The 24,798-nt window shown below is 37.9% G+C and overlaps 1 protein-coding gene across 1 annotated transcript in view; it reads right to left on the reverse strand.

The window, feature by feature from the left end:
* Positions 1–977: 977 nt before the first annotated feature.
* The window catches only part of Rubicon (run domain Beclin-1-interacting and cysteine-rich domain-containing protein rubicon), a 178,532-nt gene continuing 154,711 nt past the window's right edge, over positions 978–24,798 (reverse strand). Inside the window, exon 14 of the mRNA XM_067136464.2 lies at positions 978–5,685. The gene's annotated coding sequence lies outside the window, so the exon portion shown is untranslated. The remainder of the gene's footprint in view (positions 5,686–24,798) is intronic.

The raw sequence follows: 24,798 nt of genomic DNA on the forward strand, positions 1-24,798 counted from the left end.
ACCAACAAGTTCTCTTGTTGACATCATGACAGCTACAAGTTTTCTCGTGATAGCGAATTCGAAAATTAACAATGTTTTGCCGAATGATGGAACAAAAAATTTAGTTTCATTAAACAGGGACTAGGATATAGAATTTGAGAGTGAAAGTAGTGATCGTGACATTGATGTTGCTTTTGATACATGGGAAAATATCGGCCGTAATGTTACTGATGGCGGGTTTTTGTGAGAAGACATGGATAATTACAGAGGCCAAAGAGAAATGTTTACGGCAGGTTATGGGCCTCAGACTGCTGCAAAGAACTGCTTATATCCCGTGTGAAAAATTGAACTGTTTTGTGTTTATGCACTAATAACAAACTGAACATTTTGGTAAAATTCATTGAACCGCTTTTCATTTACGCCCGATTAACTAAAAGCCTGCACTCATAGTATGCTTGGAGCTCCACTCCTCCTGCAGCACAGGGTAGCCAGGTAGTGAAAGTCGTCCCACGCTGAGAGATTAAGGCCAAGGCCGCTTCCTTCCCAATCCTAGTCCTTTCCTATCCCATCATCGCCATAAAACTTATCTGTGTCGGTGCGATTAATAATAATAATAATAATAATAATAATAATAATAATAATAATAATAATAATAATAATAATTAGAAAACCTGGTCAGAAGATTGCAAGAAAAGCCAAAGCAAGAAGATGAAGAGATTTTGGGAGAAGAAAAAGGCAACAACATCAGTTAAATAAGTTCAATCATGCTCCTTAGTTGGACATAATGAAAAAGGAACAACAACAACAACAACAACAACAGACAATCTGAAACCAAATTAAGTGTGAAAAAAGAAGAGACTCGCTTTTAATTATAAAACATCTTATTCCCCCCACAAATTGAATATCAAATTCTTACACAAGTATGTCATATAATGTGACCCTGAAAGGATTATGAAATACTCTATATTTCAATGTAAAACATTTATGTGAAAAAAAATGTTCAAAATGAAAATGCCATCAAAATTCAAAGTAATTTTTTAATAAAAATGTTAGCAAAAATCTTCCATTTCTTAATCATGTTTGCAATCCAGCTATATGAATATCGTGCATCACCAAGGGGTAACATTTTTCATGTGAAGTTACCTTAAATTCATTATCAGCCTTTTAAATTTCATGGAAATCAGATGATCAAATTGATTTTCTGTGACTATGTGGCATAGAATGACTCTAAATCAAATCTATACATTCATATTATACATTAAGAATTAGTGGATGTTACATAAGTCAAATTCACTACAGTTGTACAAATATAACTTGTTTAATTTGTCAGAAATAAGTGCTATTCATAATAATTAACTGATATAATAAACAAAATAGCTGCATGAATAATCACATGGCTTCAACATTTGATTTGATTACCAATGAGAGAGAATGATTTTCAAATTATGTTTTCACAGTTCAACATATTAATAAGACTGGTTCTCCAGGCATATAAAAATATAAAATATAGCAGCCACTTGCTCTTATCTTCATAACCTGATCAATTTAACTTTGAGCCCTTGTCTAGAGTTCAGTTTTCCAGCACTGGAGACAAGCAACTACACAGATCATAATTTAGGCTGGAGTTATTAGAATGCCAAGAGTAGCGCTTACCTGCCATGCTGTTGTGGCAAGTAGAAACAGAGGACAAGGGAGAAGGAAATATACTCGCACAGCATCTACACAGGTGCATCTCAACATGTACCGGTAATGGAAGACCACTACTCTTCGTAGTCAAATACAAAGACTGATATACAGAGCCATCAGAATTTTGTGATGAAGAGAAATGGTCTTAAAATACTGTGCAATAAACAAACAGAATGAATAATTGTTGATGTTGGTATTGAAAATGAAAAATTTGACACCAAGAATGCAGATGCTCATTTCGAACACAATGATACAGAGACCTCCACTGAATGAGATTCCAGCTCAACCAAAAGTATTGAAGAGGCAGTGTAGATTCTCGAGAGAAAGTGCTAAAAATGAAGTACAAAATAAACATGAAATGGATTAACAAATACAGTGAAAACTTGTTAGTGCGTTCCTCATTAAGGCGTTTTCTCACTTAGCACGTCGTAAATTCGAAGTCCTTATTCACACCATGTTAAATCTATATAAAAATAACTCAACGCGTCACAAATTCTTGCTTTACTACTTTGTAGAATCACATTTTTTTGTAGCCCTGAAAATGTTGTTTGGCATCTCTTGTGATAGAAACATGATTTCTGACAAAGGATAAAAGTCCTCATCACCACAAGGCACATTGGGGAAAATTACACAAAAACAGGAAAAGGTCTTAAATTTCTGAACTTTACAGGGTAAATTATACCTTTGGGGAAAAAAACGTTAGCCTAACGAAGACCAGTTTTGCTTGCCGTTTTTGTGTGATATTGCCTAATAACTCAATAAACCTGTTTGTGTTTGTATTTTGCATCCCATTCAGAAGTTAGAAATTAATACTGACAAGCGATGGGTTGCGAATATTTGTCGCATTACGAACGGATTATGAACATATTCCTGTGAAGTTGATTATCGTGGTGCATATTTCTTTTGTGGTAGCCCAATGATGGATGCTGAAAAGGTTTTGAAATCTGTTACCAATGAAGACAAAATTAAAATCAAGTGGACAGGTATCCGCATCATTTACCGGTGGCGCATGTACTGAAACTCGCATCTTCGAGTTTCGACTAGAGTCGATCGAAGTTGTCGCATTCAAGATGGCAGTCAAAGTCATTCACTCGCACATGGCCAAGTTTAACCTCCAAATGATTCATGATCGAAGAGTATGATCAGAAAACAATGTTTAAGAACCCACTGGTCTGAAATATAACATTTCAGCTAACATTTGTTTCAGAAAGACTGTGATCTGCAATAATACAATGATACTTTTATGGGCACCTATGCAAATATTTTCATATCTGTTGTCTGGTGTTTTACATAACATTTAATGCACTGTTGTTATTTAATAGACCCCAGTGGAAAAGTTTTTTGTATTTGTTCTCATCTTTTCATGTGTTTTAATACTCTCATCTCATCTTTAGAAACAGTAGATAGCCTGGACCCGCACATACACGACATAAAATGCACGCATGTAGAAAAAATAAAACATATCAAGTGCTTCCATATCCCTATTGGATAGTTTTTATTTGTGTATTTAATAATACGTTTTCTCACTAAACACTTTCTCTTTCCTTGTCCTCTCCAGAAACGTCAATGGGGTTTTACTGTATCAAAAATCCTTAAAACCACAGGCATCTCAATTTTTGTACACCTTACTCCGAGGTTTGGAAGCAGATAATACAAACTGGTTAGTTTTGTTTTGTTAATATTTTAAGTTATTAATCCAAATTTAATTTCCACTGTATTTAAGTTATTAATCCAAAAGGCCACAAAGGAGGTGGCAAATAGAGTGCAGAAGAGCTCTCACTTTTACCAGCAAGTATGAACACTCCTCTGGGATCCCAAAGTACCAACAAAATCAAAGCTGGTGATATTCAATCAGTACTTCATATCAATCTTAACCTATGGTAATGAAACCTGCACCCTCACTAAGAAAGACTCATCAAGGTTCCAGGCATCCGAGATGAAGTTCCTTAGGTCCACAATTCAAAAAACCAAACTGGACAAATTGAGGAATGATGTTAGGAAGGAAGCTGGGATTGTTACATCCTTGTTAGATCGGATCAGCATGTCCTGAATGAGGATGGAGCCAACAAGGACAGCATATGTTAACTTGGAGCGACATGTGGCAGGGAAATGGATGGTGGGATGACCAAGAACCCACTGGATCATTATCGTAAAGATGTACATTGCAGATCAGGGAAGGACACTGGAGGACATCATTAATAACAGAACGTGTCTCAATAAGATAGAATGGAAGAGGCTCGCCAGCAGTACTGTAAAATGATGATGATGAATCCAAATTTAATTTCCACTGTATTGGGATGACATAACAAAATTTAAAATAAAAATGTGACATTGTTGGATCCTGCTGATAGGTGCTGTACACTCGTCCAAACATAGGGAACCAGGTGTCACGACCATCTGGGTGTAGCATGGTATTTTGATTCCACAACGCAAACCCATGGTGGTGCAGCCATTCACCATGTAAACGCTATCCTAGGCCAACTAATACCACCATAACATATTTATAAATAGGTTTGAGTCAAGAAAGGCAGATGTATGCTCCTACAGACTTTCTTCTGAATGCTCCCAGGTTTTTGACATGCAATTTGCTAGAACAGTCACAGAGTGTAAAATGTGATTGTATAGCTTGTAGCTATATTGTTCATTGCACTTGCACAAAAGTTGAGAGAATTCAGTTTTGAACTCCAAAGGTGTAACAAGTTCTAAAGAAAAATAATATAACTTTGTTCCTTGTATTTTCTTACAAGTTTCATAAGCATGTAAAACATGGGTTATAAAAAATTATATACAGTATATATTCTTAAATCTTCCATGACAATTATAGGTATACTTAAATAGTACTATACAGTATAATAATAGTTTTTTAAAAAGATGTTGCATAACAAATATATATCTTCGCTGAACTTGAAGCTCTGGCAACTAATGGTGAAATACACCATACAAAATATTATATAAATAAAATCATCAGGACATCATCATGAACATTCAGTACAACATAATTCAACTGTGCATACCAGCAAGGAAAGAAATATTCATGTACACCACTTACAGTTTCTCACATTCTTCAATACTGATGTAATAAACAGTCAACATATAGGATAATATTTTAAATCTAGAACAATTGGAAGTAATTCATGTATTATAACTTTCTGTACATGATCAGAACAGATCTGTATCACATCCTTATTGCTAAAGTCTGTCTCAAAAATAAATACACAGTTTATATAACAAACATAACCATCTTTCAAAATTCTGATGATACTATGAATGAAGTTTAATATACCCATAAGTAACATTTTCTGTTTCTCAGAATATTCCTATTGCAAACTGAATGAGTACATGAATGAGTGTTATTTTCCCAAATTATCTGACTAAACATCTCAGTCCAGAAAAACCTTCAACTCTGATGATCAATTTCAAAAAGATATATTCAACATAACATTAATATGCAGTGACAGCAATTAGTCCTTAACATTTTCCAATTTTGAAATATAAGTCTATACAGTGTGTGTTGATTTTGTAGAATCACACACAAAGATAAGCTTGCATTTTCATATGATTCATAATTTCTGAACAAAAGTTTAAACTGTTATTTATTGTTCCTCAAAGTGAAGGTTAATAATTCTGTTATAATGTTACTGTTAATCCTTTATTTCTCTCTTCTGAAACTTATTGTTATTTAATGATTATGATAACCCTTGCTTTGTTTCTGTAAATATGGCTACAGTCTACAAGGAGCAAATTTAACAATGTGATGGCTGTGAAAAAGTAAACATGACATGTTAATAAGTAGAGATCTCTATATGGATGTTTTATGCATAAAGGAGGCAGCACTGTGCATAATGTTGCTGAAAATGTTGTTGTAGCAAAGATGATGGAGACAATTCCAAAGTTGAACCATTGTCGATGTTTGCTGGAATTTGAAGTGCATTTGAGAGACTTGGAACATAAACTTATACAGGATGCTGACAGCAGCAAGCACCAGAATATACAGACTGTTGAAGGTGCATATTATTTCACCTGGAACGATATCAGTCAAATATAAGTAACTTAACAAATTTTAAAAAAAGGGAACTTTCATTAAATAACATGTGTTTTTTTTTTTTTACGATTTTCTTTTACGGTTCACTGATACATGATATAGATGTTGATTCCCATAGGGAACCTGAAATATTTGTCTCAAATGCGTAAATTTATAATACCAATATAAATGGTCCGTTATTGGACAGATAGATCTTATGGCGACGACGTGATTGGGAAGGAAGCAAGGTACAGCCCCAGCATTTGCCTAGTGTAAAAATGGGAAACAATGGAAAATCCTCTTCAAGGCTGCCAACAGTGGAATTCTCACCCACTATCTCCCGAATGCACGCCGATAGCTATGCGATCCAAACCACGCAGCCACTTGCTTGGTAAAGTATGTTATAGCTAAGGGTCGGATGTTAAGGAAAAGTCATATTTCTTCCCTGAGCTCATTTCACCTGAAACCTGAAAAATAACTGAATGATGGGTCCCTGACACAATTTAAAGCAAGTTTATGTTGGATATATATGCATCTTTCAGCCATTTCCATTGTTTTGGTCATATTATGCTCATTTCAATGATATAAGTTCACTTATGTTTATATTTTGATATTTTAAAAAATGAGGCGTAGTTTATTAAGGTTCATGTTATCTGCATAGAGTTTCAAACACAGAATTTCAAAATACTGCGGTAGATGTATTCTTTTCTTTCTTTTTCCGAAATAGATAGGTAGCAGGTTTAGAAGATGCGATTCTGAGAAAGAGATGCTATGTGAATGTACGCCAATAGATACCAAAAACCATGCCAATACTAAGTTTTTTTGTGCTTTTATTATTTTTTAAGGAAAGTGTGAACTGCACCTCACGGTTCTTATGCTGACGTACCTATTGTAGCTCTGTCAGTTTGCATGATTAAATGTGTGTGCTGTTTTATTGCCAAATCACATTTTTGGCACGTTTAATGTGAACAGTATCCTAATAATTGCTACCTATTCCTAAAATGCTTGAGTCATATTTTATCTACTTTTTAGGTCATATTTAGCTAGTTTTTAGGGCATATTTGCTTGAACATTTTGTACTTTTTTAAGTCATAAACTTCCAAATCTTACTTATAGCAATAATGAATTGTAGTCTAAAACACTACAATAGGGTTTGAATATTTATCCACATCTATAAGTCATCATACTTTTATCCTACCACCAAATACTGTGTAAGTATTTTTCACATCTTGGGTTGTTTATGAAAATGGCTATAATAGATTTAATGGGTATACATTTACCTTTAAGAGAGGCAACAGATTTCAGAGCTTGGGTAAATACTATCAAACTTCCAAGGAAAAAAAAAAGAAAAAAAAAAGAAGAAAAAAAAACCAGTCAAGAAAATGAGGGCAAAATGAACTGCAGAATGAATATAGGAATCAAGTCACATCAATTAAGTTGACAGACATATGGAATCAGCATTGATAGATTCCCTCCCACCCCCACCCCTCTCCCTCCTCTGAGCAAATGGATGTACTTTTCTTTGGAAGTTTCTCAATCTACAGTTAAGCTGCCTAAAGTAAAAGCAATGGTACAACACAAATATACACTGTGCATTAGAATGATAATAAAGAAATTTGTCAGTGTTACAATTTTATCAGAAGAGTAGAGCTCCTTGTGTGGATCAGTGGTGGAGTGTCAGGCTCTGGATCCTAAGATTATAGATTCAAACCCAGCAGAAGCAGAAGAGCAGAAAAAAGTCAATTTGGCACTCCATGTTGTACAAAGCTGACATGAAAAAGATCACTGGTGACATATTTAGTGTTTACCCAACAAAGTTACTTAAAACTCAGCCATAGCTCATCCAAGAGAGCTCCATTTCTCTGCCACTTGGCAGAGTAAAAGGGGACTGACATGCAGACAGCCTAAATGGCATCAAATCAAACCGACTACACAAAATAATTGAAGCTATATGATTATTATTTCATTCGTTATGCTGACACAATCCACCAGATCTTCTATCTCTCAAACCTATTCTCTTTTCTTTGCACTCCTTCCAGATGTTAAGTCTTTGATTTCCCCTTTGTCGTTATTCAACCAAGATGTTGCGTGACTTGACTACTTTCTCCGGTGCATTCCTCATTCCTGCAAATGCTGTGCTGTATCCTTTCTTGAAACCAGATTGGTAATGCTCAATCAGTAAGTAGTTCGTTAAGTACGCGAGGACTTGCTCATGAACCAAGCATTCTAGTAATTGAGGCTCTGGTCATGGGAGATTCCATCGTTAGACATGTGGGGAAAGTGTGCGGAGGAAAGGTAATCAGGGTAGAGTGTTATCCAGGAATTAGGTTGAGGCAGATGTTGAGGAAAGTAGAAGAGAAGGAAGAGGGAAAGGAGAAGGTGGTAGTGTTTCACGTTGGTACCAACAACGTAAGGCAAGCAGGTATAAGTACCAACATAGTTGGGGATGTGTGGGATCTGGTAAATGCAGCACGGATGAAGTTTAAGGAAGCGGAGATTGTTATCAGTGGAATACTCTGCAGGAGGGATATTGACTGGAAGGTGATTGAGGATTTAAATGAGACTATGGAGTGGGTATGTGGGGAAACTGGGAGTGAGATTTCTAGATCCTAATGGGTGGGTAGGAGACAGGGATCTGCGCCCAGATGGCCTTCACTTAAACTGCAGTGGTACATATAAGTTAGGAAACTTGTTTAGAAGGGTTATAGGCAGGTACATTCAGGGAAACAGGCTGGCCTAGGGAGCGGTGTTAAGCGAACAGGGAACTGGAAATCAAGTAGGGATGACATAAAAATGTTAGTGCTCAACTGTAGAAGCATTGTAAATAAAGGAATCGAATTAAGTAGTTTAATAGATATATACTTACCAGATATTGTAATAGGAGTTGAATCATGGTTGAGAAATGATATAATGGATGCAGAGATATTCTCACGGAACTGGAATGTGTATCGTAGAGATAGGATAGGAATGGTAGGATGGGGAGTATTCATTCTGGTGAAAGAAGAATTTGTAAGCTACGAAAACGTTAAGGATGAAAAAGATGAAATTCTGGGTGTAAGGCTCTTCTCTAAAGATAATAGGCAACTTGATGTCTTTGGAGTGTACAGACCGGGAAAGGGTAGTTCTGACACTGATTCAGAATTATTTGATAAGATAATCAGCTATGTGGGAAACGATAAGGAAAGGAACGTGATCATAGTGGGTGATCTCAATTTACCAAATGTCAACTGGGAAGGAAATGCGAATGACAGGAAGCATGACCAACAAATGGCAAATAAGTTAATATGGGAAGGGCACCTGATTCAGAAAGCGATGGAGCCAACTAGAGGGAAGAATATTTTTGATGTGGTGCTGATAAAACCAGATGAGCTCTATAGAGAAACTGAAGTAATAGACGGTATTAGTGATCACGAAGCTGTTTTTGTCGTAGTTAAAAATAAATGTGAAAGAAAGGAAGGTATTAAAATTAGGACTATTAGGCAGTACCAAATGGCTGATAAAACAGACATGAGGGAGTTTTAAAAAAGTAACTATGATTGCTGGAAAATGGTAAATAAAAATGTAAACAGACTCTGGGATGGGTTTAAAGCAATTGTTGAGGAATGTGAAAGTAGGTTTGTTCCTTTAAAGGTGGTAAGGAATGGTAAGGATCCAGAGAAGTAAAGAGACTAAGAAGGAGGTGCAGACTGGAAAGAAATAGCGTTAGAAATGGTTATGGAAGTAAAAAGGAGAAATTGAAGGAACTTACTAGGAAATTGAATCTAGCAAAGAAGTCAGCTAAGGATAACATGATGGCAAGCATAATTGGTGGTCATACAAATTTTAGTGAAAAATGGAAGAGTACGTATAGGTATTTTAAGGCAGAAACAGGTTCAAAGAAGGACATTCCAGGAATCATTAATGAACAAGGGGAGTGTGTATGCGAGGATCTTCAAAAGGCAGAAGTATTCAGTCAGCAGTATGTAGAGATTGTTGGTTACAAGAATAATGTCCAGATAGGGGATGTGAGTAATACTAAAGAGGTATTGCGATTGACCTATCTAAGGCATTTGATAGTGTAGATCATGGAAGACTACTGGCAAAAATGAGTGCAATTGGACTAGAAAAAAGAGTGACTGAATGGGTGGCTATATTTATAGAAAATAGAACTCAGAGAATTAGAGTAGGTGAAGCTTTATCTGACCCTGTAATAATTAAGAGGGAAATTCCTCAAGGCAGTATTATTGGACCTTTATGTTTTCTTATATATATCAATGATATGTGTAAAGAAGTGGAATCAGAGATAAGGCTGTTTGCAGATGATGTTATTCTGTACAGAGTAATAAATAAGTTACAAGACTGTGAGCGGCTGCAGGGTGACCTCGATAGTGTTGCGAGATGGACGGTGGACAATGGTATGATGATAAACGGGGTTAAAAGTCAGGTTGCGAGTTTCACAAATAGGAAAAGTCCTCTCAGTTTTCATTACTGCGTTGATGGGGTGAAAGTTCCTTTTGGGGACCATTGTAAGTACCTAGGTGTTAATATAAGAAAAGACCTTCATTGGGGTAATCACATAAATATGATTGTTAATAAACGGTACAGATCTCTGCACATGGTTATGAGGGTATTTAGGGGTTGTAGTAAGGATGTAAAGGAGAGGGCATATAAGTCTCTGGTAAGACCCCAACTAGAGTATGGTTCCAGTGTATAGGACCCTCACCAGGATTACTTGGTTCAAGAACTGGGAAAAATCCAAAGAAAAGCAGCTCGATTTGTTCTGGGTGATTTCCGACAAAAGAGTAGCGTTACAAAAATGTTGCAATGTTTGGGCTGGGAAGATCTGGGAGAAAGGAGACGAGCTGCTCGATTAAATGGCATGTTCCGAGCTGTCAGAGGAGAGATGACGTGGGAGGACATCAGTAGACGAATAAGTTTGAGTGGTGTCTTTAAAAGTAGGAAAGATCACAATATGAAGATAAAGTTGGAATTCAAGAGGACAAATTGGGGCAAATATTCGTTTATAGGAAGGGGAGTTGTAGATTGGAATAACTTACCAAGGGAAATGTTAAATAATTTTCCAATTTCTTTGCGATCATTTAAGAAAAGGCTAGGAAAACAACAGATAGGGAATCTGCCACCTGGGCGACTGCCCTAAATGCAGATCAGTAGTGATTGATTGATTGGTTGATAATTTGGAAAGGGGTAGAATGGATATAGGGCATAGTCTGATGATACATTACGTGAATATTTCTTAGAATGGGAATGATGATACTGTACATCCACATTGTCAAGAAAAGTCACTTTTCAAGGCACTGATTAAATATGATAAAATATATGCATTAGGATAGGAATATTGCATCAATGACGCTTTTTACATACATACATAATCATTATCATTTCAGCTTTCAGTCTGCAAGGCTCTGTGAATATACTAGACGTTGCTACAATCCTCCATTTGCAACTAGTGCTGTGGCCTCATTTAGTTCTACACCTCCTATCTTTAAATCGTTAGAAACTGTGTCCAACCATCATCGTCTTGGTCTACCACTACTTCTCTTACCCTCCATAACCGAGTCCATTATTCTCCTAGGTAACCTATCCTCCTCTATTCGCCTCACATGACCCCACCACCAAAGCCAGTTTAAGCGTACAGCTTCATCCATCGAGTTCATTCCTAACTTAGCCTTTATCTCCTCATTCCAAGTACCCTCCTGCCATTCTTCCCACCTCTTTGTACCAGCAATCATTCTCGCTACTTTATGTCCATTACTTCTAACTTATGAATAAGATATCCTGAGTCCACCCAGCTTTCGCTTCTGTAAAGCAAAGTTGGTCTGAAAACAGACAGATGTAAAGATAGTTTTGTCCAGAAGCTGACTTCCTGCTTATAGAACACTGATGATCGCAACTGTGAGCTCACTTCATTAGCTTTACTACACCTTGATTCAATCTCACTTGCTATATTACCATCCTGCGAGAACACACAACCTAAATACTTAAAATTATCTACCTGTTCCACCTTTGTATCACCAATCTGACAATAAATTCTGTTGAATTTCTTACCTAATGACATCAATTTAGTCTTAGCAAGGCTAATTCTCATACCATACTCACTGCACCTACATATTTTCAAGTTCCAAGATATTAGCGCACAGGTTTTCAGCACAATCTACCATTAAGACCAGGTCGTCAGCATAGGCTAGACTGCTTACTACATTTTCACCTAACTGAATCCCTCCCTGCCACTTTATACCTTTCAGCAGATGACCCATGTACACTATGAACAATAAAGGTAAAATATTACACCCTTGTCTGACCTCTGTGATTACCCTGAACCAAGAACTCATTCTACTGTCAATTATCACTGCAGCCCAATTGTCACCATAAATGCCTTTGATTGATTTTAATAATCTACCTTAATTCCATGGTCCCCCCGTATGGCAAACATCGTTCCCTCAGTACCCTGTCATATGCTTTCTCTAGATCTATGAAACATAAATACAACTGTCTATTCCTCTCCTAACACTTTTCAATTACCTGGCGCATACTGAAAATCGGAACCTGTCAGCCCCTCTGTGGTCTGAAACCACACTGGTGTTCATCCAACTTCCTCTCAACCACTGATTGCACCCTCCCTTCCAAGATGCCAGTGACTACTACTACTACTACTACTACTACTACTACTACTACTACTACTACTACTACTACTAGCTTTACGTCCCACTAACTACTTTTACGGTTTTTGGAGACGCCGAGGTGCCGGAATTTTGTCCCACAGGAGTTCTTTTATGTGCCAGTAAATCTACTGACACGAGGCTGACACATTTGAGCAGCTTAAAATACCACCGGACTGAGCCAGGATCGAACCTGCCAATTTGGGGTCAGAAGACCAGCGCCTCAACCGTCTAAGCCACTCAGCCTGGTATACTAATCAATGAGATACCTCGATAGTTGTTCCAATCCTTCCTGTTCCCTTGCATATAGATAGGTGCAAGTACTGCTTTCATTCAATCTGAAGCTACCTTACCAACACTCCATGCTAATCTTACTAATCTATGAAGCCATTTCATCCCTGCCTTCCTACTATACTTCACCATTTCAGCTCTATTTTCATCAATTTCTGCTGCTTTATGACTATGGAGTTTATTTGCCATCCTTTTCCACTTCCTCCAGCGTAATGTCACCAAAATCATTTTCCTCCCCCTCATGAGCTTGGTTGTTCGCGACCACTACCAGGAAGATTTTCAAAATATTCCCTCCACCTGTCCCATGATTCCCTGAGATCATGAGTTCAACTGATTTACCCAAAACACTGTTCAATTCCTCTTTCTTCCCTTCCTAAGATTCTTTATTACTGTCCAGAAAGGTTTCCCTGCTGCCTGACTTAGAGTTTCAAGGTGTTTACCAAAATTTTCCCACGACTTCTTTTTGGATTCAACAACTACAGTAGAAGTCCGTTACAGCGAGAATTCATCACGGCGAAAAATTTACTCACTACAGCGGACTGTCGTTATACCTGATTTTTGTACAAAAATCGGAAAATCAGTATGAAAAGGAAATCGATTTGTTCAAAATTTGCGTTTCCGCAGATGGTATCCACACTACGGCTTACTTGTTTGTTATCTTTCATGAAAGTGTGAGTTTAATCTCATTCTGAAAAAATTATAGTAGGGTACCGTATTTCTCCGAAGCCAAGACGAACCCCACTTTTTCCTTTACAAATGTAAATCAGGCTCAAAAAGTGCTTTGTAAAATCACATGAATGCCTTTGTTGTACAGTACGCATTTTAAATGCCAAACACTGGCTTTCGTTATGCTGTATTTTTTTGCGGCCGCACAATTGTTCTTTATTTATACAGGTTTAATGACCATTAACTTAAAATTGGCATCGTAATACTGAATAGAACCGGTTGAAAATTTGCCAGCAATACCTATTCCATGCATCTCTACAATACGAAAATCCATCAGGCAAATATTCTTTCTGCCTATAAAATTGTCACTTTTACTCAGCGTCAGATAGAATCGGCAACCACTACGCACACATCTCGCTTGCCGGGTTCGCCCAACTTCAGCGGCTAGCGATGTACAGGCCTAATCGCGTACGTTGAAGGTCAAGGGAAGAGTTTATTGCGCCACAGTATGGCCATTCTGCCCTTGAGTTTTTCGTGCACATACCTCACAATTTCATCTTCGACTTCTTTAAAGCGTCCTTGTCACATTTTTTGTACAGTATGCATATTTTTTAGCTATCTTTGTCTTCATGCTGTCAAATATTGGCTTTAGTTAGGCATTTGCACAATTATTCTACATTTCCGAATGTTTAATAACCATTAACTTAAAATTGGCATCATAATATCAACGAGAACCCGTTGTTAATATGACGGCAATACCTGTTCCGCGTATCTTTACAAAACGACTATCCATCACGAAAATGTTCCTGCTGTCTATAAAACTTAATTTTACTAAGCGTTAGGTACAGTAGACACGTTATAACTCTGCCAGTGAGTAGCCGTGGCCTTTCTAAGAATTCGAAGGCTCGCATGTTTTGATGCCATTCTGTAGATTTGAGAAATGTTTTTGTATAGGCTAATAGAACGTCATTCTCTCTTCACTATTTCCCAAGATCCAGTGATGTTACAGGCACTGTACAACCGGCTGTCGCGGCTAGCGATGTATAGTAAAGAGGCTATCGTTTATTGTCAACGAGTTTCATGTATACGTGCGCGCGTGGGAATGAAAAGAAGCAGCATGGTAACCACAGTAGTTGCCAGTGGTATTCGTTACTGTTAGGCCGGGAATGCAAGACAACTCTTGATTTTTTTCGAATGAAATTCTGAGAAAAAATGTCGTCTTGGATTCGAAGAAATATGGTATCACGCAGAGGTTTCTGTGGCAAACATTTCAGATTTGTTCTTGAAACGGCGTTGCCTAACCTAACCGTACGGTATACGTATCATGATAACATATTTGTAATGCATGTAGATAATAGCCTTTCCGTAATTTAACCAGATGCGAGAAAATATAAACTAACCTTTGAAATCAATTATGCACAATGTCATCTCGAGGTTATCCCATTCTTACTTCATTACAGTATTTAGCATTAAAATTAAGCGATCGTTCAGTCGGCCTTTATTTTTAATGAGTTAACAACAGTTATCGGACACGTTATTTACGCATTTATTACAAAAATGTCCTCTTTCATTTCAAATTTTCTTTACCGAACAGCAGTCGACGGGTGTTACTAATCGACCCCGACATAGCCTTCGAATGTCGACGAGAGAACTTGCTAGTAGAAATAGTGAGGAAACAATACCGAAGGTAATCGATCGGATGCAACATAATCGCTGGGGTGCATAAATATTGGTAATTGGAAAAATCGCATGCGCTTAAGCGCTCGTAATAATGGATGTGTCAGTGATTTAGCTCTCGCTGTAACCGAAGGATAATACACAGTTTAATATAGGAACTTTGAAGGGACAGCACAAAATCGGCGTAATAACGAGGTTCTTGTTATATGCGGTACTCACTATAATGGACTTCTACTGCTCTGTTTCTTTCATCCACGTACAATTCTCTGTCTGCATCAGCCCTTGTTTGAAGCCATTTCTGATAAGCCTACTTTTTACGTTCACAAGCTGCTCTCACTTCATCATTCCATCAAGATGTTCACTTTTTCCTGTCTCTACACACAGGTGTTCCTAGGCATTCCCTTGCTGTTTCTACTACAGCATCCCTGTATGCCACCCATTCTCTTTCTATATCCTGAACCTGCTTACTGTCCACTGTTCAAAACTTCTCACTAATCATATCCATGTACTTCTGTCTAATTTCCTCGCCCTGGAAATTTTTTACCCTTATTCGTTTGCAGACAGATTTCACTGTCTGTATCCTAGGCCTAGAGATACTTAGTTCACTACAGATCAGATAATGGTCTGTATCATCGAAAAATCCCCAGAACACCCATAAATTCCTAGCAGACTTTCTGAATTCGAAGTCGGATAAGATATAGTCTATTATGGATCTGGTGCCCCTAGCCTCCCATGTGTAGTGGGCAGTAAATAGCCTGATGCTTGAAGAATGTATTCATAACTGCTAAACCGATACAAGCACAGAACTTCAGCAAACGCTCACCATTCCCATTAGCTTCCATATCTTCCCCACATTTAGCAATCACCCTTTTGTATCCTTCAGTTCTATTTCCAACTCTCGCAATGAAATTGCCCATCAGCACTATCTTTGTTGACCCTGACTACGATGTCACTCAATGTTTCATATGACTTGTCAACTTCATCCTCATCTGCACCCTCACATGGTGAATACACCGAGACAATTCTCGTCCTAATTCCTCCAACTGCCAAATCTACCCACATCACTCGCTCATTTACGTGCCTAACAAACTATATTACGTGCAATGGTATTCCTGATGTACAGCCCAACCCTACACTCTGCCTTTTCCTTTTTTAACATCTGTCAAGTACACTTTATAGTCTCCTGTCTCTTCCTCAATATTTCCCCTTACCCGAATAACATTTAGTCCTAGCACATCCGGATGCATCCTCTTCACTGACTCAGCCAGTTCTACTTTCTTTCTTCCATAAGCCCCATTAATATTGATACCTGCCCCATCGAATTCCATTTCGTTCGCCAAGTTGTTTCCAAGGAGTCCCTCACCTGTCAAATGGGAGTGGGACTCCGTTACTTCCATAGGTCCGAGGCTTGCTTAAAATGTTTTGAGCACAGTAAATTCATGAAGCAGGATGCTACCCTACCTACACAGTCCAAGTGAGGATCTCTACTCTAACGGATTAGGGACCACCGGTGAATTGTATAGTCCTACTCACCCGAGCACAAGGAGGGCCTTGACTCAGAATATGTCCGAGATGTCCACCCCCACTGCTTTTTATAAATTATAAAATTATAAATGTGTGTTATTACCTGGAGTATATGACTTGAGGGTGTAAATCACATACTTCACATTTTTCGTACTAACGTTCCGGAATACAAATCGTACTGATTTTCTCAGGAACAAAGATTTAAGTCATTATCATCATCACAAGCAGCAGCATCATGGTCATCAGGATTATTACTTTCATTATTAAAAATGTAAGACTCTTTCATGAAATGAGAATTTAGATCATCAAGGAGTCCAAACTTATATTAGATTATTCTTCAGTAAGAGTGAATTACTTTGTTTTTACAAATGCACAGTTCTTGCATATGGGTTAGATTCAAGTAAACTCTGTCCAGATCTAGTTTTTACTGAACGTTTGATACCATGTTGGAAAAAAGAAACAATCCGATTGGCTCAGATGACTCCATGTAGCTGATTATGTTTATTGCTGAGAGCACATGTCTTTGTTTGCATGTTTATAGATGTGCCTCAACTAGCACTGTGGTTAACACTTTGGTGCGATTTTTTTTCTTTGCGTTTAGGCCATCTGTGGACCATGGTGCTTGTGTTCTAGCTGTGTTTTTGTCGTCGTCTGCCCCTTGTGGCGTACTGGATTGTGTTCTTAGTGGCCTCTTGAGCCTTCCTGGTCGCCCAGTATTCCTTCATTTTCACGCCGAATTCTTTCCTGTGCTCCTCTGACCAATTCCCGGCTCCTTTGTGGCTAGCTGATTTAAGGGATGTTAGGAAAGGTTTAGTTTTGACCATTAAATGGTATGCATTCCCATCACTAATGGCGGCTTGATTAATATTAAGCTCTGCAAGATCTTTGTCCACTTGCTTGGTCCAAAAGAATCCAGTAGCTTTTCCTTTGTTACCAACCTTGAAGATCTTATGGGATAATCTATTAGGATCCATTCTGTATAGGTGTCCATAGAAAGTGAGACTTTTTTTCTGATGGCATCTATGAGGTTTTCTCATTGTTGGGTTTGTACCATTGCCTTCCATCTGGTAGGATCCTTAGCCCTATTATTCTTCTCAGGAATTTCCGTTCTTGCACTTCCAGGGCTCTTAGTGGGGTCTTTTTAGTTAGGGATAGGCATTCTGCTGCGTAGAGGACTGATGGTTTGACTACTGCATTATAGTGTCTCAGTTTTACATTCTTTGATAAATGCTTTGAGGCATATAGTTTTCTGCAGGCATGGTAGGCCTTGTCAAATTTGATTTTCTTTTGTTCAAGAGCCATTGTTTCACTTAGGTCCTCTGATATCCACTCTCCGAGGTACTTCACATTTTTAGCTCTCTTGATATGCTTTGTATCACTGCCTCCCATTGTTGTAGGGACATCTTTGATGTTGGTGATAAACTCTGTCTTTCCAATGTTGATCATGAGACCCGCTTTAAGCTGCTATACAGTGCAGTGTTTGAAGCTACATAGTGGTCTCATGCACGTCGTTTGCTAATAAAGTAAGGTTATCAGCAAAGGCCAGGCGTGGAATCCCCAAGTTGTCTGCTTTAAACCCCATCCTTAATCCGGTGTTCTCAGGTAATGACCTGGTTCATTCTCTTATGATCTTTTCCAGGACACAGTTAAATAATATGCATGAGATACCATCTCCTTGCCTCACCCCTGTTTTGATTGTGAAGTTTTCTGATAATTGACCTCTAAACTTAACTTTGGAAGTGGTGTTATGCAGGGTGGCTTGCACCAACCTATTAATTTCTTCATTTAGTCCCAGTTCTCTTAAGGTGTTGAAGAGTGTGATTCTATCCACAGAGTCATATGCCTTCTGAAAGTCAACAAAGATAGCTACCTACTGTCGGCATCTTTTCTTGCTATATTGAAGGAAGGTCTTCAGATTTTGTATCTGTTCAGCACAAGACCTTGCAGTTCTGAACCCTGCTTGATATTCCCCTAATTGTTTATCCAGTTGTCTTGCTATGTGCCGTTCCAGAATCTTGGAAAAGACTTTATACAATACTGAAAGGAGTGATATTCCTCTATAGTAGCTGGGATCTGTTTTGCTTCCCTTCTTGTGGATTGGGTGGATAACGGCTGATGTCCAATCATCTGGGAGCCTTTCCTTAGCCCATATGTCCAGGATTACTTTATGTATGTACCTGAATGTTTGCTCACCAGCTTGTTTCAACATTTCTGCTACTATTCCGTCTTCTCCAGGGGCTTTATTGCTCTTGAGAAGTTGAATGGTCTCTTACTTCTTCATAGGTGGGAGGAGGGATGTATTTCGTGTCTGGGTTAGCTGGTTCTCTAACTGGGAGGCGCTGCACAGGTTTTTCAGCATTTAAAAGTCCTTGGAAATAATCAGCTAGGGTCTTGATGCAGTCATCATCGAGGCACAGTGATCCGTCTGTTCCGTGGAGGTGTAAAATTTGGGGTGTGAACTGGGTCATCTGTTGTTTTAGACCTTTGTGTAGGTCTCTAGAGTTGTATCTTCTAAAATCCTCCTCGGCTTGCTTAATTAGTTCTTTGTTGTATTTTTTTTTCGCCCCTCTTATAATGCTGGAGGTGTTCTTTCTTTGTGTATTAAAGGCTTGTAGGTTGGCTCGTTTTTATGATGATTCCATTTGAGCCATGCTAGTCGCCTGGCTTCTATAGCCTCATCGCATTTGTTAGACCACCATGGGTGCTTATTTCCTTAGTCTGTTGGGGATCATCTTCTGAGCCATGTCTGTTACAGCATCCTGAAGCGGGTCCCATTTTGTAGTGGTGTTAATCCTATTGATGTGTTGGTTCAGACTCTCAGGTTCAGTGTCTTCTTTAAGTTTGGTGATATCAAACCTACGAATCTTCTTTTTCTTCATAAGCATAGCCATGGTCTTGTACAGTGGTTTCAGATTCATCTTAACCATGGACAGGTAATGATCGGAGTCTATGTTAGCTCCTCGTAAAACCTTTATGTTCATAACGTCGCAGTGGTGCTTCTTGTCTATTGCTACGTGGTCACTTTGGAATTCGCCCATCATGCTGTTTGGGCTGCACCACGTCATGGCCATCCTAGGTAGGCGTTTACAAGCCGCAGACTTCAAGAGTAATCCATACTTGGTGCACAGACTGATAAGCTGTTCCCCATTCCCCTTCCTACAACCTTCCGATATTTCTAATCTCTCCCAATCTGAGCGTTGAAATCTCCTAGCAAAATTGTCATATGATGTGGGATGTGATCTAGGGTTTCCTCAAGGGTGTCCCAATACTGATCTGTAGTCTCTGGGTTTTCCTTGTTAGAGTAGGAGCATGAAAGTTAATATAATATATAAGTAATAATAATAATAACGTAAACGTTTCCACCTTTTCAATACTACAATATATTCACAAAATTACAAATTATACGGTACTAGTTTCGACCCATCTAGGGGTCATCATCAGCCGTATTGGAGCAAAGATCATTTGTGGCGAAATCCTAAGACAATGTTATTTTAAAGAATAACAAGTGAAATGAGGTGTTATGGTAATAGTTAATAATACAAGGAATATACATACTAAGAGGTTTTTAACAAAGAATAAAGTATAAATGGGGTGTTGTAAAAATTATAATCATGGAAATCAGTAAGTTCTTGTATTGAAATGAAATATGGCTTAGGAAGAGGGCTTAAGGTGGGGCTGAAGGGTGCGGGAGAAAGTGTAATTGTCTTGGAAAAGTACATTTGATTAAATTTAGGATTGAGTTTAGGTTGGCTGCATTATTGTTTCTGAGGAAAGTGATAAATAGATCGAAGAGTATGTTGGGTTTCTCTGAGATTTCATTGAGATTGTGACTGGCATTAAAGTATTGGTCTAGGTGTATGTAGTAATTTTCCATTATGTTCAGTAAAGGGCCCTTGTTTGCTAATACGAGGATGTCCATGTCTTGTTCAATATTGGTGAAATTATGGTTATAATCTTGCATGTGTTGGCCGATGGCTGAAAACTTGTTGTATTTTATTGCGTTAGTGTGCTCGTGGTATCTGATAATGAAGTTTCTCCCGGTTTGCCCGATGTAGGTTTTTTTTACAGGTGGTACATTTGATCCTGTAAAAAAACCTACATCGGGCAAACCGGGAGAAACTTCATTATCAGATACCACGAGCACACTAACGCAATAAAATACAACAAGTTTTCAGCCATCGGCCAACACATGCAAGATTATAACCATAATTTCACCAATATTGAACAAGACATGGACATCCTTGTATTAGCAAACAAGGGCCCTTTACTGAACATAATGGAAAATTACTACATACACCTAGACCAATACTTTAATGCCAGTCACAATCTCAATGAAATCTCAGAGAAACCCAACATACTCTTCGATCTATTTATCACTTTCCTCAGAAACAATAATGCAGCCAACATAAACTCAATCCTAAATTTAATCAAAGGTACTTTTCCAAGACAATTACACTTTCTCCCGCACCCTTCAGCCCCACCTTAAGCCCTCTTCCTAAGCCATATTTCATTACAATACAAGAACTTACTGATTTCCATGATTATAATTTTTACAACACCCCATTTATACTTTATTCTTTGTTAAAAACCTCTTAGTATGTATATTCCTTGTATTATTAACTATTACCATAACATCTCATTTCACTTGTTATTCTTTAAAATAACATTGTCTTAGGATTTCGCCACAAATGATCTTTGCTCCAATACGGCTGATGATGACCCCTAGATGGGTCGAAACTAGTACCGTATAATTTGTAATTTTGTGAATATATTGTAGTATTGAAAAGGTGGAAACGTTTACGTTATTATTATTATTACTTATATATTATTCTCAGTTCAATACGGACCAAAAACATGAAATTCATAACCATCAAGCATGAAAGTTAACCAGAGAGTATCCCCTATTACTAGACCTGAAGGATATTACTGAAGATCTGTCATTGGGTAAAGAGAAGCCAAATATGCTAGCAACTAGTTTGTGGTGTACTGCGAACCCTGTCCCCAGGAAGTCTACATTCTCCTTGAATCTCTTACCAGGCTTTCCGTTATATATTCTATATTCTTGAGACTCCATGGCATCTTCATCTGGGAACCTAGTAAGGCTGCAATGCTGATGTTCTTGTCTTTCGGATTTCAAGGGTGTGTTTAAGTTTCACGGTCTTGATCAGGGAGTTAATATTGATCGTAGCTACGTATGTGATGTTCCTTTTTCTTTTAGTTCTGACTCAGTCACATGAAGGCATACGTCCCCCAGAATCCGACGACCTATATGCCCAGTCATGAACGGGGGTGGATTGGTTACCACCTGGGGATCTATCATTATTGTTTTCGTACTTCATGTTTGATACAGTCTATCACACAAGTATGTATAGTTGGTCACCCAAAAGTGACAAGTTGTTGACTCTCAAGGTTGTAAACCTTGAAGCCCCCAGCACTGATCGGTTCACTGACCCAGCTTCCCGCTGGGATTGGTTACCCAACCTTCCACTGCATTGCTCAGCTTAACAGGGACACCTCTTGTAGGTTACATGCTGGAGTTGGAGTGAAAGAGGCTAGTTACATTCTCTTGCTGAATCCAATATTTTATGTTGCAAATACCCGGCAACGACGCATTTCACTCCCATTTGCCCGGAGCTACAAGAACTCCTCCCAGGTTAATTCCTGGGACCGCGATTTTGTTTAAATATTTCGTTACCACTTAGTTTACAACCTATTTAATTTTTTTTTTTGTGATGTGTAATATATATGTGTGCATTTTATTCCTTGATTAATAATGTGTTCTTTTGCTGGTATGTTATAGTGTAATATTTGTATTTAACTTGTGCATTCGACAGACTAAAAAACTTTCAAGTTACCTCTAGGTCATTGGCCCTGTATTTAGTGTACTGTTACGTTTACAGCTATATATTTTAGTGATTTTATTGAGTGATTTTAATTTACGGTAGTTAATTGTAGTAAGGTTTTGTTTTAGTAATTGCCATTCCCATTAGGATATTGTTATACATTTTACTGATTGTTTGAGGTTCTTCATTACTGATTTGTTTTTACAGTATTTGGAGTTAAGGGATTAGTATGCAAGTTTGAAGTTTATTTTTCATGGGAGCCTGAGCGTGTCTTTGAATAATGTCCGATGATAGGCCTTGAACTCTGCCTGTTTCGTGTCCCATAACAATAAAACTGACAATTTAAGGTAGGTAGAAAATATAATGCAGCAAGCTCTATGCGAAATTGTGACAGCTGAGAGGTAGGCACGTGACAGGATAATGAGGTACAGTACCCTCCGTGGCTCAGGGGGCAGCACGCCAGCCTCTCATCGCTGAGTTCCGTGGTTCAAATCCCAGTCACTCCATGTGAGATTTGCGCTGGACAAAGCGGAGGTGGGACAGATTTTCTCTAGGTACTCCAGTTTTCTCTGTCATATTTCATTCTAGCAACACACTCCAATATTTCATTTCATCTGTCAGTCATTAATCATTGCCCCAGAGGAGTGCAACAGACTTCGGCAGCCGGCACAGTTCCTATCCTTGCCGCTAGATGGGGGCTCCATTCATCCCATTGCTGACCTGGTTGAATGACTGGAAACAGGCTGTGGATTTTCATTAATGAATCCTTTTTTCTCCCACCTTGCTCTCTCTGCGTGTCATTTCTTGGAATTGTTTGTCAGACAGCCTCAATATAGTCATAGCAAGTGCATTATTGTGTGTTGTTATTATTATGTTCATTGTCAACTGTGTCATTTCGTAGCATCTTGCATCTATTTGTATATGCGAGTTACTTTTCTTATGCTGATTTAGTAAGTGTGTAATTCTATATTTTACTTGCCAATCCTAACTCTTCATTTTTGTGTTTCATAAATACAGTATACACAAATCTCCAGAGTAATGTAAGTGCTTACATGCAATTGTTTAATGGTCTGTTTGGAATCTTGAATTTTCCAAATTAACTTTACATTCATAAGTGATTCATGCAGTTTATGTGACTGTCAATTGTTGACACCACATGGAAACAAAGTTGGTTACCACTTGTTTTAAACTTGGCAACATCTATTAAAATGGGAAGTAAAAACTAGATCTGGATAAAGTACAATAAATCATATAATTTATGTTCCATTCATCTTATGCTAAAATTCACCCTTGTCCAATAATGTTCCATAAAAGGTCAGATGGAAGAAGAGAACAAGGAAGGCCCAGAAAGAGGTGGATGGATACAGTGAAAGAGAAGTAGAAGAAATACTGGAGGAAGGAAGGAAGGAAGAAAGGAAGGAGTGGTGAGATAGGCAATTGTGGAGGTCCTTGATTCACAACCCACCCCAGAAGACTGGAAACAGCAAATGAAAAACAAAAAGAAGAATAGGTCAGAATTTCCACTAAAATCACCCTAAGATTTCAGGACATATATTGATTCTGTGCTGGCTTCATATTCTGCCTCATTATATGATCTTCTGATATCTTTCATGATAATGTTGCAACATAGTAATTACAGTACAAGTCTGTTATAGTGAGAATTCATAATGGCAAAATATTTACTCGCTATAATGGACTGTTGTTGTATCAGATTTTTCGTAAAAGTTGGGAAAACCCCATACACAATAAAATCAATATGAAATGCCAATCAGTTTGTTCAAAACTTGCATCTTCGTGGATGATATACACACTACTGTATATTCGCTTGTTATTTTTCAAAATCTGATACTACTTTAAAGTGTATGCTTAATTTCATTCTGAAAAAATTATAGTATCACTCCAGAAGCCTCTGTAGCAAACGTTCCAGTTTTCTTCTTCAAACACAGTCACCTAACCTAACCGTATATTAAGTATCATGAAAACATATTTCAAGCGCACGTTGAGAAATTATAACCTCCTCGCTACAAATTTACGTGGGAACAGCCTTTCTGAAATTTAACTAGACACGAGAAATTATAAACTTTCATCTGAAATCAGTAGTGTACTCTGCCATATCTTGAGGTGTATCATATTCTTACTTAATTTCAGTATATAACATTAAAATTAAGCGATCGTTTACTTCAGACTTTATTTCTAACGAGTTAATAACTGCTATCGGCCACATTATTTATGCATTTATTACGAAAACAAGTTATCCTCTTTCATTCTTTTAGAGAACAGCAGTTGACACGTATTAATAATCAACTCCGACATCGCCTTCGATTGAAATAATAACATTAAGTTATTTATTAGACCACCTAATCAATACAAAATCGTCTTGGATGATTTACATAAATTTGTTAGCTAATAGTGGAATAGTGAAATTAGAGTTGGTACCTAAATTTCTCAAATCTTT

Source organism: Anabrus simplex, chromosome 1 (genome assembly GCF_040414725.1).
Source record: "Anabrus simplex isolate iqAnaSimp1 chromosome 1, ASM4041472v1, whole genome shotgun sequence".
Classification (NCBI taxonomy): domain Eukaryota; kingdom Metazoa; phylum Arthropoda; class Insecta; order Orthoptera; family Tettigoniidae; genus Anabrus; species Anabrus simplex.